Raw genomic sequence first — 15288 nt, 5'->3', positions numbered from 1 at the left:
ACCTGTCCGTCGCATGCACTAATATAACTCGAATGGCATCTAGCCCATTTCCCAATAGAGACCTTGTTCCTCTCTGAAACTTAATGAGCTGGATGTCTACACTTACATTTCTCTTAGTATTCTAGTCTCTTAAACTCCAACCAGAATGGCTCATTTATCTTCTGCATTCTAGCAATTTTCTAGTCCCAAATTCTACACTGTTCCACATTCCTGTTGCAAACCAGTTTCAAAAACTTAAGAACCACATGGTCAGGTTTATCACAACAACATTGTGATGAACTAGTACTTCTTGGCATCAAAGCTCTGTACTAGTTATTTTTTTTTTCTTGCTGTACAAAATGCCTAACAAGAAGCAACTTAAGAAGGGATTTATTTTGGCTTACACTTTGAGGGGAAGGTATGTTTAAAACACAAGTAAATGAAAATAAAAACCAATACATTTAGGATCCCATGAAAGCTGTTCTACAGAAGGAAATACATAAGTGACTACATTAAAAATAATTCAGTGTTCCAAGGTCCTTAAAAAAACATAAATAAAAGAAACCCAAATCAAGACCAGGGCAGTAATTGATGAAATTGAAATGAGGAAGAAAATATAAACCAATGAAACAAAGCAATGGTTCTTTATCCCAGCACTGGGGAGGCAGAGACAGCCAGATCTGTCTGAGTTCGAAGCCAGTCTAGTTTACACAGTGAGTTTCAGGACAGCCAGGGCTATGGGTAGAAACCCTATCCCAAGGAGAATAATAATAAACAAATAAATGAATGAATAAATAATGTTTCAAAAAGAGTAACAAGACGAAAAACTCATAGCCAAGCTAACTACCAAGAGAGAAGACTCTAATTACAATTAAGAAGTAAAAAGGAAGGCATTACAATAGATTCCAATTAAATTTCTAAAAAAAAAAAAATCATCAAAACTTAAATTCCAAACACTTAAATGGATGGCTCATGCAACCAAGATGAGTTAGACAAATTTGATCAATAGATTAGTAAAAAGCAGTATGATTGAAGAAGTAATTAAAAAAAGAAAAATCTCCCCTGGGACTTGAGAGATAACTTATCCTTCAGGAGCACTTGAATGCAGAACATAAATATAGGTCTACATTACAGTGTACTTACATATAATAAACAAATAATAATCTGATGACCCATAAGAGGTCATCAGATCCCATTACAGATGGTTGTAAACCACCTTGTGGTTGCTGGGAATTGAACTCAGAACCTCAGAAGAGCAGTCAGTGCTCTTAACTGCTGAGTCATCTCACTAGCCCTGGAAACCCAATTCTTGAAGCTCTAATTTACCTACAACTAATTAAAAGATGACAATCACAAAAGTTTGGGTAAGATCTGCTCATTTGTGGACAGTGACTAAACTGAACAAGAACAGGACTTCAAACAGCTGCTTTGGAAATCACTAATCTGTAGAGATACAGATGACTACAGAGAAACATTCTGCTTTGATAAAGATTTTGAGTCTTAGGCATAAGCTTAGCTAAATTAGTAATTTAGCAGAACTGGGAATGGAGCTCAGAGTACTTGGTTTCTGGAGTCTACAGCTTTGTACAAAAATCACCCAGACAGACAGACAGACAGTCAGTTTCTCTCTCTCTCTCTCTCTCTCTCTCTCTCTCTCTCTCTCTCTCTCTCTCTCTCTCTCTCTCTGAGATAAAACGAAAGGCAGAAATAGCAAGATTAGTAAAGAATGGGGAAAAAGTAGTAAGCATGCCGCCCTGTCAATGGGACAATATTAAATAAATAGCACGAAAGACTGAGATACTCAAGACCTCTTACATCATATGAAGATATGGTATCTACACGGTAACTAAGGATAATCAAGAAATAGCATGAATGACTGAGACATAAACATATTAGAACAGTATTAAAGTAAGTTAAAGCTATTAAAACAATATGCATGATGGTTCACGAATTTAATCCCAGCACAAAGGAGGGAGAGGCAGACAGATCAGATATATGTGAGTTCAAGGTCATTTCACAGGACTTTCAGGACAACCAGAACTACACAGAGACCCAGTCTCAAAACAAAAACAACAAACGAACACCCTCCCCACAACTGGTATCCTAATTGGTGAGTTTTCCCAAACTTAAATTCTTTACTGTTATTTAAATAAGACAATCACTGGAGTCCAGACACTTACTAGTGCATGCCTTATCATGTTAAGCAACTATTAAGCCTTAGTGCTTTGCAGCACTTCCATAAACTGAAACATTTAATACTGTTTTTAAGATACAAGATTCTTTCTTTTTCTGGGGGGTAGGGTTGGGGGAGGGCTCTTCAAGACTGCCTCAGCTGTCCTGGAACTCACTCTGTAGACCAGGCTGACCTGACTCTGCTTACTGAGTACAGGGATTAATGGCATGTGCCACCACTGCTCAAGATACAAGATTCTTAACACAAGAAAATTATTATTTCTAATTATACCAGCAAGAAAATAGAGACTCAGAAGAAATGAGGGCTGGCAAGATGGCTCAGTGGATAAAGGCACCAGTAAGCAAGCCTGATGACCTCAGGACTTCCAGGACCTATGCACATGGTAGAAACCCAACTTCTGTCAAGTTGTCCTCAGACCTCCACCTGCATACCTCATGTGCACATGTGCACTCATGTGCACAGAACACACATACACACAATGCAAAAAAAGAAAAAAAAAAACATCACAAGGACAGCAAAAGCAATTTATATTTGATGCTAGGTTTTTTCACTACATATACAAGCTATCAGCTCCAATCTCCTCTAGATGCTTTTGGGCTTCCACTTCTCCCTCCTTATACTGTAATACGAATTTTACTTCAGTAAAACCAACTCCGGGTCCTCATTCTTTAAATACAACATATACATTTCTAGTTCTCAACTTCTGGCATCTTTTTTTGAAGTTGTACTTGAATGCTCTCACTAGGTTTAATTCTATTCCTTTGCTCTCTCTACCCCACATTAGTGCAATGCCTTCTATTTCTGTGTCATTTTCCATTTATAATGTGCCTTAGTCACTGGTCTACTGCTATAGAGAAACACCATGACCAAGACAACTTATAAAAGGATATATTTAATTGGGGGCTTGCTTACAGGTTCAGAGGGTTACTCCATCATCATCATGGAGGAAACATGATGGCAGCAGGCAGGCAAAATGCTGGAGCAGTAGCTGAGTACTAGCATCTGATTTGAAAGTTGCAGTGGACAAGGTTGGGGTTGGGGTTGGGGATAGGGACTGGGGATTGCGCCTGGCATGGACTTTTGTAACCTTAAAGTCTACTTCCAGTGACATACCTCCTCCAACAAGGCTACACCTCCTAACCCTTTCCACACATTTCTACTAACTGGGACCAGGCATTCAAACACATAAGGACCATTCTCTTTCAAACCACATGTGTTTTCATATTATCCACATCTTAAAAACCTTATGACATCATTGTGAAAAAAATCAAACTCAGAACTTTGTCTTTTAATTAAATTCCACCCTAATTTTATTGATAGGCTATTGCTATTTTTCTCTCCACAGAAATCCTGAGACAGTTGTTTCTGGATTATGGATGCAACATATGTAGCTTACCATCTCTGTCCTCTCCACAGATAATTATGATCAACCATATATATGTTCCCAGCATAGATTCCTTTAAAACTATTTTCTAAGTGCTTTAGTGGGGTATAATTGATAAGACAATGAGGTACTCCTATGTGAAATATACAATTTAAGATTGGTATGGTGGACCTATGAGAATACCAGTAGAATTTTCATTTAAAAAAGGAGGAGGAAGAGGAAGAACAGGAATAGGAGGAGGAAGAATAGGAGCAGGAAGAGGAGGAGGAGGTAGAGGAAAAGAAATTATCTTATTTTCTGGAGCAAGGTCTCACTATGTAGCCCTTGGCTGGGCTGGAACTCACTATGTAGACCAGGCTAGCCTCAAACTCGTAGAGATCTGACTGCTTCTGCTTCCTGAGTGTTTAGATAAAGGCACATGCCATCATGTCTGGCTCAAAACTGGTACTTTTTTTTTTTTTTTTTTTTTTGGTTTTTTGAGACAGGGTTTCTCTGTGTCCTGGCTGTCCTGGAACTTACTCTGTAGACCAGGCTGGCCTCGAACTCAGAAATCCGCCTGCCTCTGCCTCCCAAGTCCTCCCAAGTCCTCCCAAGTGCTGGGATTAAAGGCGTGCGCCATGCGCCACCACCACCCAGCAAAACTGGTACTTTTTTACATTTCTTTCTTTTCATTACCTTCATGTAAACAGATCAAAGATAGTTTAGTAATGAGGGTAGAAATAACAGAAGGAAAACCTGGGGAAAGTTATAGTGAATAACCAGGGTACTGTAACAGTCCAGAAGCCAAGCAGATTGTATATTTCAAGAGTGATTAATACAATCAAATGCTGATAGAGCAAAGATATAAAGCATAGTTTGTATTTTTAATGCAGCCAGTGGACAGTCACTAAAGAACTATTAAAAGCACAAAAAGAAGCACTAGAGTTAGAAACAAAACACTACAATGGCAAAGATAATACTCAGGGGACCCAGAGATGGATCAGTTGGTAAAGTGCAAGGGTGAGGACTTAAGTCTGAATCCCAAAACCCAGATAAAAGCAAAGTGGGTGGCACACATCTGTAATCTCAGCTGCAGGGTGTGTGGTGCAAACAGGTGACTGACTACCTGCAGTTCATTGGCCAGGTGGCCTAGATAAACTGGTGAGCTCTAGATCCAGTGAAAGAACCTGTCTCAAAAATTAGGACAAAGGGATGGCTCAGCAGTTAACAGCTCTTGCAGAAGATCCAGGTCTAATACAGCATCCACATAGAAACTCAGAACTGTCCAGGACATCTAATAGCCACTTCTGATTTCCATGGATACCACGCATACACATGGCAACACATCCCTGCTAAAAAAAACAAACATGCAAGTGCCTATAATCCAAACACTTGGGAGGCTGAAATAGGAGTGCTGCATATGTCAGCATGGACTAGAGTGAGACTGTCTCCAACCAACCAATCAATCGACCAGCCAACCAACTCACCATCCACCCACCAACCATCCAACCCAAACCAGAAGAAGGATGACAAGGAGCCACTGACAACTCAATTTAAATCAGAGATCAAAACTGGTAGTAAGAATGAACTAAGGCTTTCTGAGTTACATTTAAGCTACATTTCATAAACTTAAGAAATGAATCTTTTGCCGGGCAGTGGTGGTGCACACCTTTAATCCCAGCACTTGGGAGGCAGAGGCAGGTGGATTTCTGAGTTGGAGGCCAGCCTGGTCTACAGAGTGAGTTCCAGGACAGCCCGGGCAACACAGAGAAACCCTGTCTCGAAAAAACAAAAACAAAAACAAACAAACAAAAAAAAGAATCTTTTTATTGAAAACAGTAACAATAATCACTAATAACAAGTGCCTAGCAATGTTTAAAGTATTTTTTCACAAAATAGGATTTCACTTCACATAACCATGACGTAGACATTATTTAGAATCTTAATTTTATCAGTAAAGAAAATAAAGTATACCAAGAAAAAAAAAAAAAAACTTTAAAAGCCTCGGGAGCACGTGTTGCTCTTTCAGAGGGCCCAGGTTCAGTTCTTAGCACTCACATAGCTCACAGTGACCATACTTCCAGTTCTAAGAGATTCGACACCCACTGCTGGCCTCTTGAGCAACAGGATTTACTCCAGAATAAGTAAATCTTCTGGCCAAGAGCATCTAAGGCACTAATGTTAAGTGAAGAAATTAACGTAGCATTCAAGTATATAGACCGGGCGGTGGTGGCGCACGCCTTTAATCCCAGCACTTGGGAGGCAGAGGCAGGAGGATTTCTGAGGCCAGCCTGGTCTACAGAGTGAGTTCCAGGACACAGCCAGGGCTACACAGAAAAACCCTGTCTCAGAAAAAAAAAAAAAAAAAAAAAAAAGAAAGAATATATAATTCAAACTTAGTGTTTCTTTATATTTGTATTTATTTATGTATTCACTCCACATCCTGGTCATAGACTCCCAAGACTCCCAACCTCCTGTTCTTCCAGTCTCATCCTCACAAGTCCCTTGCCCCACCACCCTCTCCCCTAGGACATCAAGTTAGAGCAGAACTAAGTGCATCCTCCTCCACTGAGGCCTGACTAGTTGTCAGTCCAGCTAGTAGTGGAAGGGGAATCAATGGCAGCCAACAGGGTAAAAGATAGCCCCTGCTCCAATTGTTAGGAGACCCACATGAAGACTAAGCGCACATATAACACCTGCAATCTCAACACTGGGGAAACTGAGGTAGAAGGACTGCCAGGAGTTCGTGGCTACATACTGAGTTCCAAAATACTACACAATGAAACTCAATCTCAACAAACCAGCATTAATACCAACAACCTACCCATGAGTAAGATTAAAGTTTTCAGCTCATGATGTAAAATGAAGTATTTTTAATATAAAGACAACAACAAACAACTTCTCCAAGACTTTCAGTTTAATCTAGATAACTTTTAGTCAATCCTTATTTAGTGGGAGAACTATTTGTTTCATAATAAATGTAGAGGCACTAAAACAAAAACATCTCACAAAACATGAACTGTGTTCTATGTCAGAAAACCACAGGGAGGAATTACTTTTGATATATGTAATCGTTTTAAGGGTATTTGAGGAAAACTCCCTTTACAAGTCTAGGAAGGGGCTTGTTACACTCAGTTGTGAGATACAGAAAGTAGGTAAGAACTAACATTCAAAATACACTTGAATTTAAAACCTGAGTATGCCACTCACTAGCTGTGACATCTAAGGCATACCATTTAGTTCTCTAGAAGAGAATTAAAATCTAGAATATCAGTTTTCTTACTTGCAAAATAAAATCTAAGTGTTAAAAATGAGCTTTTAATTGAGATGATTCACAAAATGTTTAATGTAGCTGGATGTAATGTAGTTTAATGTACAGGAAGGGTACAATAAATGCTAGCAATTACAATCCTTTTATTAGCCCACATAACATACTACAACAGTGTAGTTGCTGCATGCTACATAGACCTACTTTAGACAATTACTGCACTCTGAAAACTATGTGAGCACAGTATTTCAGATCACATAATTATGGATTTTTACTAAATTTGTCTAATCCAAATAAAATGTGCTATCTTCTCTAATCACATGTCCAAGCAGCGGCCTTTATATCTGCAGACAGCATATAGATGCCAGTTTTATTGTGTAGTATAAAAGCAAATATTCCTAACACCTCTATCAATTACATTCAGCTTTAAAGATGATTGGGCGGGGGTGTAAGGAAGGCCCAAGTTTCCTGTCTACCATTATCACTTTCCCAGAAACCATCTACTAGCTAGACTGGCTGTCTACCAAGTTTCAGCAATCTAGCTATCTTTCTTTACCCATGCACCAAAACCAGGGCTCCCACCTCTCCATGCACTGGTGCTAGGGATCTGAACCTAGGTTTGCATGCTTGCTACAGCAGGTACTTGACCAAGAAGCCAATACCCATCCCACAGACCAGAACTCTTTTTCATGTAAGAGTTGTAGTTTTTCTTTCATAAGTTGTTACTTAAATTATGACACACAAAAGCAAGCTTCAAAAGCACTTCTCTGCAAATTTGCACATCCAAAGGAAACTGGATGTGACTGTAATACTTAAAAATACTACTATGTGGCCTCAGCCTACCCTACTGTAGTGCCCTCTGGCACTTAGGTCTTTTTTATTTATTTATTTGTTTGTTTGTTTTATTTATTTATTTTATTTATGAGTAACTATCTTCAGACATACCAGAAGAGGGCATCAGATCCCATTACAAATGGTTTTGAGTCACCATGTGGTTGCTGGAAATTGAACTCAGGACCTCTGGAAGAGCAGTTAGTGCTTTTAACTGCTGAGCCATCTCTCCAGCCCTTGAATAAAGTCTTTAAAGGCATAGTTTTTGTAATATTATTTTGAGTTATGTATGTATTTTATATAGTCAAAACTAAAGCTCTGGGGTAGAGAGATGGCTTAACAATGAAGAGTACTTAACATCCATGCAGATGACCCAGTACCCAATATGGGAGCTTACTGCAACTTTAGTTTCAGGGATTCAAACACCCTCTTCTGGTCTCTGAGACACCAGGTCCACATGTGACACACAGACACATATGCAGGCAAAACACCTATACACATAAAAACTTCTATATCTTAAAATGAATTCCTTAAAAGAACTCCACCTTTAATAAAAAAAAGTGATTTAAATAGAGTAGAAGGCAGATCACTTTTTGACAAAAGAAGAATCACAGATGGAAGTCTGTCCTGCTAATTTCAATTGGATGTATCATAGTATGAACTCATGATTAAACAAATGCTAAGTGGCGGGGTGTGGTGGCCACACCTTTAATCCCAGCACTGGAGAGGCAGAAGTAGGAGGATTTCTGTGAGTTCCAGAGCAGCCAGGGCTACAGTGAGACTCTAAGTAAATAAATTTTTAGTTCTAGCCTTTCAAGAAACAGTAATACTCTGGTAGAAACGAGTATGCTAAACTTTCAGATCTTCGTTTGTATACAGCATTTTTCACTGAAATATCCAAGACTCCCTGGATAAACAGCCCTTTCCAAATGGCACAGCAAAAGCAGCCTAGAAAGTGCTCCGAGATACTGGAGAACCTGCCGAAGTGTCAAAAGACACTGCAGCCAATTTGAAAGGATTCCCATCTCCAAACGGGGAACAATGTGGCCCTCAAAAAGGATCCTACTTGGTTATAAAATGAATAAATTAAAACTCCCTGGTAGTACTATCACCCCAAATCTCACGTTCATAACGGCTATCATAATCCCCCCAAAATGGAAAAAAATTCAATCTGTTCCATAGCATAACAATTTCCCCATCTCTTTAAAAATCAATAAACTGATCAAGCATTTAATCTGCATTTTTAGGAAGAACTTTAGAACTAAAGCTCTAATAAAGATTCATCATCATCATCCCTAATAAAGAAAAATCTTTTTTGGGACACTTCAATAAAGTAACTGATTAAGAGCTAAAAATCACTGAGCAAAGTATAGTTAGAAACAAGTTACTTGCTTCTCATCAGAGTTACTACCTTAAGGCCACATATAATCAAACTCTCAAACCACACCTTCACAAGAGACCTTGTAGTCACCACTTTAACCAAATGGTCACATTTAACTTTATCAACTGTGTGGTGTTCTGACACTATAAACTCCTAATATATACAATATGAGGTACAGGGTATCACCCATTTAAATATTCTTTTTTTAAGATTTATTTATTTATTTTATGCATAAATGTACACCATTGCTCTCTTCAGACACACCATAAAAAGGCATTGGACCCCATTACAGATGGTTGTGAGCCACCATGTGGTTGCTGGGAATTGAACTCAGGACCTCTGAAAAAGCAATTGAACTCTTAACCTCTGAGCCATCTCTCCAGCCTCCATTTAAATATTCTTGCCCAATAAGGTTTCACTTAAACTAATTAAATCTTTGTTCCAGGGATGCCCAATCTTTTGACAAGATACTATCATTATCATCTACAAAGTTTTCAAAGAAATCGTTCGATCCACGAAGTTAGGAGTGCACATACACACAAACTAGTATTTTCAGTTTACAACTTTGTGTTGGGCTGTATTCATAGATATCCTTGTCTTTGGATACAACCATGGACAAGCAGTTGGACAGGTCTAGAACCAAACTTTTACTTAACAAGAGCAGTAAATGAATTGACACACAGAGGACAAGGTCAAAGTTCAAATGTAGCCATACTCTAAGAACAATTGGCTTGGTCAGTTAAGTGTCCAGAAAACCGAGAAGTGGTCTGGGTAACACCCTTTTTAACAAAAGTGTACTCAATCACTAAATGCAACACAAGAATCTTGATTGACTACAGCAGTGGAGACACTTTGGGACTACTGAGTAAATTTGAATAAGCAAATTTTAATGAACATTGTTAATTTGACTTCGTACTTTTTGGAAATATTTAAGAATCAAACATGGAGCCTGGTGGTGAAAGTGGTGGCTACAGTGCACGCCTTTATTCCCAGTGCTTGGGAGGCAGAGGCAGGTGGGATCCTGAGTTCAGAGCCAGCCTGTCTACAGAGTGAGTTCCAGGACAGCCAGGGCTACACAGAGAAACCCTTGTTTCGAAAACCAAAGCAAAACAAAAAACAACAACAAAATCAAACACGGTGGAAAAAAATCTAATTCCATCCAGCACTTAGGAAGAGGCAGACTGTCTCAACAACACCAACAGTAGCAACGACAACAAAAAACTGGCAACAATATAGAGAAAAAAGGTTGATCACTAATCTGGTACTGATTGATGTTCTGTATTTTCCCTGACAACTTCCATGAAACTGAAAACTTTCAGGCCATAAAAGAAAACTGTAGTTGGGCAGTGGTGGCCCACACCCTTGATCCCAGCACTTGAGAGGCAGAGGCAGGTAGATTTCTGAGTTCGAGGCCAGCCTGGTCTACAGAGTGAGTTCCAGGACAGCCAGGGCTACACAGAGAAACCCTGTCTCGAAAAAAAAAAAAACAAAAAAAGAAAAGAAAAAGAAATTGTATTACTATTGAGAAGTACAGCAGTTCCCCAGGAACTGTCTCTGGGTTCAATTGTCAAATTACTACTTGGAAAACCTAGGGCAAGTTACAATTAATATTACTAAGTTTCTGTCTATTTTATAAAATTCAAAAGAACTATACCATCAGCTTCAGAGAGTAAGACTAGAGATCTAACAAAGCAAAGCACCGTTGCACAAAGTGAATAAACCTGGTTTTTGTAATTAATAAATGCAAATCATCATAAAATACAAATGTATTAAGAAAATACTCCTTTTTACATTCCCCGGGGAGAACTATGAATATTATAAGTCAACTGGAAATCAAAGTAAATAGGAACAAAAAAAAAATCAAGATCTATGTAGTATTTTTTTAAATCAAGAATTACCAAATAGGCAAAGGTAAATATCAAATCTTTATCCAGTCTCTGGTATCTATTATATTGTATAGTTCGCTTTTGGTATTAACTTATCCCTGCAAAAAAAAAAAAAAAAAAAATGCTAATAAGCGGAAGTTGAGAATTTTTCTGAGAAAAAAACCACATTCAACAGATTAGTATGCTTATATGCTTTAAAAAGTAGTTTTGGTAAGTTCCGTGAAAGTACATGAACATCGCGGTTTACAACAGATTCTGGTTAAGGTTTACAAAAAAAAAAAAATCAAACAGATGTAATATTCTTTAATCAGTTATAACTTAGTTGTCATTTCACTTGCAGGTAACCCCTTGCCTTTTTGTTAGGCCGACAATAAAAAGACCAGATACAGAGTGATCCTCAGGTAGGTGGGAGTGGGAAGAAGTGTTTGCATTCTCTTCCTCATTTAAGAAAAGTGCCGTTCCATTACAGAGGAGTGGGGTAGCCTGGGAGAGGAAGGAATAAACAGGTCTAGGGCTCGCGGGTAGACCAGGTGAGCGGGTAATAAACAGCCCGCCAGCATAGCATTTGTTGTTGGGTGGATTTTCTAGCAGATATGCTCCCCTGGAAGATCTGGGTGACTGCTTCAAGTCCGCTGGGACCAAGGCCAGCCTCCACTCCACGGATTAATTGCCAATGAGGGGGACCCTGTGGGTGCCTCCCGGCACGAATCAGGGTGACAAACCAGGTTTCCTTTCCCTCCCGCGTCCAGGTGGGTGACAAGTGGTGTCAGTCCCCGGGCCGGCCCGCCGTCTCCCCACTGGTCCTCCCCTCCCGTTACCTGCGGGCGGCTGTGCGGGGGCCCCCGGAGGCCTGCAACTGCTCCTCCTCTTCCCCGCCAGGCTGGGGCGGCGAGGTGGCGGTGGCGGTGGTGGCGGCGGCGGCGGCAACCCGGGGGGAGGGGGCGGAGCGCGCGGCTGGCTCCTCTCCTCCCCCGGGAGGCTCAAGGGACCCTATCTCGGGCCGCCGCGCCTAGGCCAGTGTGCAGCCTGGGACTGGGCGCGCATGGCGGCGCCGCTCACCCGCGTGCCCGCGAGGTGCGAGAGTGAGAGGCGCGAGGAGGAGAGCACCCGGCGCCCGTGGGCCTGAGGGGAGGAGCGAGGGGCCCAGCCCGCTGCGCGCGGGCGGCCGTTGGGGGCGGTTTGCCGAGAGCGGGCGACGGTTCGCGCTGGCCCGGCGGGGCGGGGTGGGGAAGGGGAAAGGGACTGAGGGGAGAGGAGGGGAGGCTGGGAGGGAGCCGCCGCAGCGCGCGTGCGGGCCGGCGCCGCCGTAGCCGCTCGTTTCACTCCAGCCTGTTTGGGGGCACTTTGTTTGTGTCCCACAATGCTCCGCGCGGACGGCCGGGCTAGGGAGAGGCGGGGCCGGGCTGAAGGCGGTGCGCGGCTATTGCGCAAGCGTAGTGCGCGCTGTCCTTAACCTGTGGTGCGAGCCAGACAGTGAAGCACAGCGGGCCTTGACCCAGTCTGTGCTCTCGTCTGCGTGCTTCATATGCATAAGCGCCATGAGGCCTGTCCAGTTTGTCCTCCTGTAGCCATGGTCTGATCCTACGCCGAAGGAAGCAAGCGTTAAGACGATTTGCTTATCTTGGAGCTAAAAACCGAAACAAACTACCTTTTCTCGTGTTTTGTGTAGCAGCGAAGCACTCCAGCCTTTCTCTGCCCGGAAAGGAATTTGAGTGGTGTGGCCATTTTTCACACGTGGAAACTGAGGCCTATCAGGGCGTGGCCACGAGGGCGTCTGAAAACCTGGTGATCTCCCCTGCTTTCTCCCGGATGGACCGCGATCCCTTGCAAGGGTTACTACAGAGCGTCTTGGCAAGTCTAGCATCCTCGTAGTACTTTGAGGTTGCCCTAGCGTTTTTCTAATTAACATGGAAGAAAGTGCAGTTCTGAGATGACCCGAAAAATATTGGCTCCCCTGTCTTTCTCCTTTCCCCAACACAAACTGGCTTCTAAAAACCTAAAGCAACTGTGAACCTCCCTAACTGTGAACCTCATTCTAGTACACAGTCTCTTCCCTGCCTTTGGGGAAGGGAATGTGCGGATCGCCCAAAATTGATTATTACTGTCTAGAGGGTTACTGTCTGAGTTTCAGTCGCGGCAAAAATCAGCCTTTAGGATATTTAAACACCCTAAGCCGCGGCTTCCTCAGAACTCGGGGAATCAGACCTGGCGATTGGGGACAGAGGGTGTACTCCTGGAAGCAGGTGGAATTGCGCCCCAGAGGAGTGGAGGAGGGCAGGATGCCAGTCAAGACTGCTGCAATTTGTGTGTTAGGCATTTGCATATGTATGTCGTGTACCTACATCTCCAGCTTTTAAATCGAAAGACTTCTTTGTGCAAGATAGATTGACCTCCCAACTGCAGTAGAACTTGACCACCTCTGACTTAAACCACCCTCTACCAAGCAGGAGAGCACCCTAAGCAATGAAACCTTTCAAAATAAAGGCGACAAAACCAAAGTCTATGCTCCAACAAATTTTCAAGTATTAGAAGGCATTTAATCCTTGACAACCTAATCTATAGGTTTCTTAATATTATTCCATCATGTTTTTATTATTCTATTTCAGCGACAAGCAAAATCAGAAAACAAATTGGGCCTGGCTTTACACTGAGATTTGAAGAATCTTACTAACTAGGGAGGTGCCTGAGCTAAAGGCCCTTGGTGGAGTATGTACTGAAAACATATGTCATGGAAACAAATGGAGAAGACTCTAGTGGGAATAAAGTAGACAAATAAAGCCTGTTCCTTAGTCTATTTAATAGGACAGTCAATAAAAGAGCATTTAATTGGACGTTTCTAATTGTGACTCAAGGAACAAAGGTGTGGTTAAATGTTCATAGGACAGACAGAACTCAGGAGTGCGCGCACACACACACACACATGGAGGGGCAGAGAGAGCTTTCATCCTCTTGTCTCCTCTTCTTTTTTCTCTTGCTCTGTCTATTTTTCATTTTGTCTCTAAAAATGCTATCCTCCCAGCCCATCCCCATCCTAGGTCTGAAGAATTTATTAAGCAACAGATGGCTGTTGGTCTCTTAAAGGCAAAGTTCTAGATGCTTGGAGAGGGTGTGAGAGAAAATGCAAAGCTTAGCTATTGCTGGAACCCTCTTCTGCATCTTGGTTTTGGGCAGGATCTGTTTCTGTGGCTTCTAACCTCCCACCTTTTTTCTTCCTGAGCTAGCAGAGACTTGCCCTTGGGTTGCTAGAATAGGTAGACCTTTCTTTGACACTGGGTTGAATAATTCTGCTGGGAGGATTTTGTGAAATCGGAATCCTGTACACAGGTGAAACAAACAAACTAGACAGTATGAGGAACTCTTAATTATTAACCCAGTGTAGATGATTCTGAGGAATTCAAATTCCAGAAGGGATTGTTTTATCCATGAGCTCTTTGGGAAACTCATTTCTGGCAAAAAATGGTACTTTCTCATAGTAGACCCTTAACTGCTGAACGGAAACTTATTTAGACCAAAAGATATTTCAGAGAAAGAATGCTTTATACTCATCAGTAAGGTTTCTAGTCTGACTGGAATTATTTCAACGAGAGCCCATTACAATTCAGATTTACTTCTTCATCTCCTTTCCTTACCATGAAGTGTGCCAGTCTCTAATGTTCCACTTAGGTAGGTCAGTTTTGCCACTTTCCTACCCTACTGCAAACTAATCCAATTGAACTATCCCTGTTAAAGATGCCCATTTCCACTGCCACCATCCTAAAATATAACAGATGGTGCCCAGTTGTAATAATTTTTACCTGGTTCCCAAATAGACTCCCCCTTCTCTTCACTGTCCAAGTGGAAGCGAGACTTGTGATGCTTAGCAACCATGTCATTCAACCGCCAACAATTGTTATGGTTCTTAGGTAAAGTCCCAAGCTCTTACTGTGACTTTCATAACACTACCGTCTGGGCCCTTCCTATTCTCTTTCAAGAAACATGGCAGTTGCAGAGTTATTTTTTCACCTATAAAACATGATGGTCTTTCTTGAATAACATCACTTCCTCTGAATAGAAATATTCTATTCTTTGGATATTTTTTTCTACATCTTCAGGTCTCTTTTACATATTTGGTAGTTTTATGATTTTATATTTTGATAGTTTTATTATATTATACTTTGAATAATATAAAATATATTTGAGACTTAACTATATTGTACATAATACGTGTAAATTGTCATGTAGTATTTGGGCACGTTGAAAAGCTGGCTTTGGAAATGGGGTTGCCTCTTCTTCCCCCGTTTAAGATGCAAGCATGTTTTTCTCATAGTATCCTCCAAAGGCCCTTTTTCTGTGGATGTACTCCACCCCAGCACACATACCTCTGTAAAACCAGGAGAAGAAAACAGC

At 41.3% G+C, this 15288-nt stretch overlaps 1 protein-coding gene and 1 long non-coding RNA gene across 6 annotated transcripts in view; one reads left to right on the top strand and one right to left on the bottom strand.

Annotated features, from left to right (window-relative positions):
- Positions 1–12276, bottom strand: part of Zbtb44 (zinc finger and BTB domain containing 44) — a 43083-nt gene extending 30807 nt beyond the window's left edge. For 2 of the 5 annotated variants that reach the window (XM_076924569.1, XM_076924570.1), the window contains exon 1: positions 11721–12247. The gene's annotated coding sequence lies outside the window, so the exon portion shown is untranslated. Of the gene's footprint in view, positions 1–11720 lie in introns of all 5 variants that reach the window. The other 3 variants (XM_076924571.1, XM_076924568.1, XM_076924572.1) reach the window with 3 other exon arrangements.
- The window catches only part of LOC143438920 (uncharacterized), a 50690-nt gene continuing 46924 nt past the window's right edge, over positions 11523–15288 (top strand). Inside the window, exon 1 of the long non-coding RNA XR_013107453.1 lies at positions 11523–11651. This is a non-coding gene — a long non-coding RNA (uncharacterized LOC143438920). The remainder of the gene's footprint in view (positions 11652–15288) is intronic.

This window comes from Arvicanthis niloticus, chromosome 26 (assembly GCF_011762505.2).
Source record: "Arvicanthis niloticus isolate mArvNil1 chromosome 26, mArvNil1.pat.X, whole genome shotgun sequence".
NCBI classification, from domain to species: domain Eukaryota; kingdom Metazoa; phylum Chordata; class Mammalia; order Rodentia; family Muridae; genus Arvicanthis; species Arvicanthis niloticus.
Note: the sequence above shows the minus strand (reverse complement) of the source record. Positions and strands in the feature narration are given on the sequence as shown.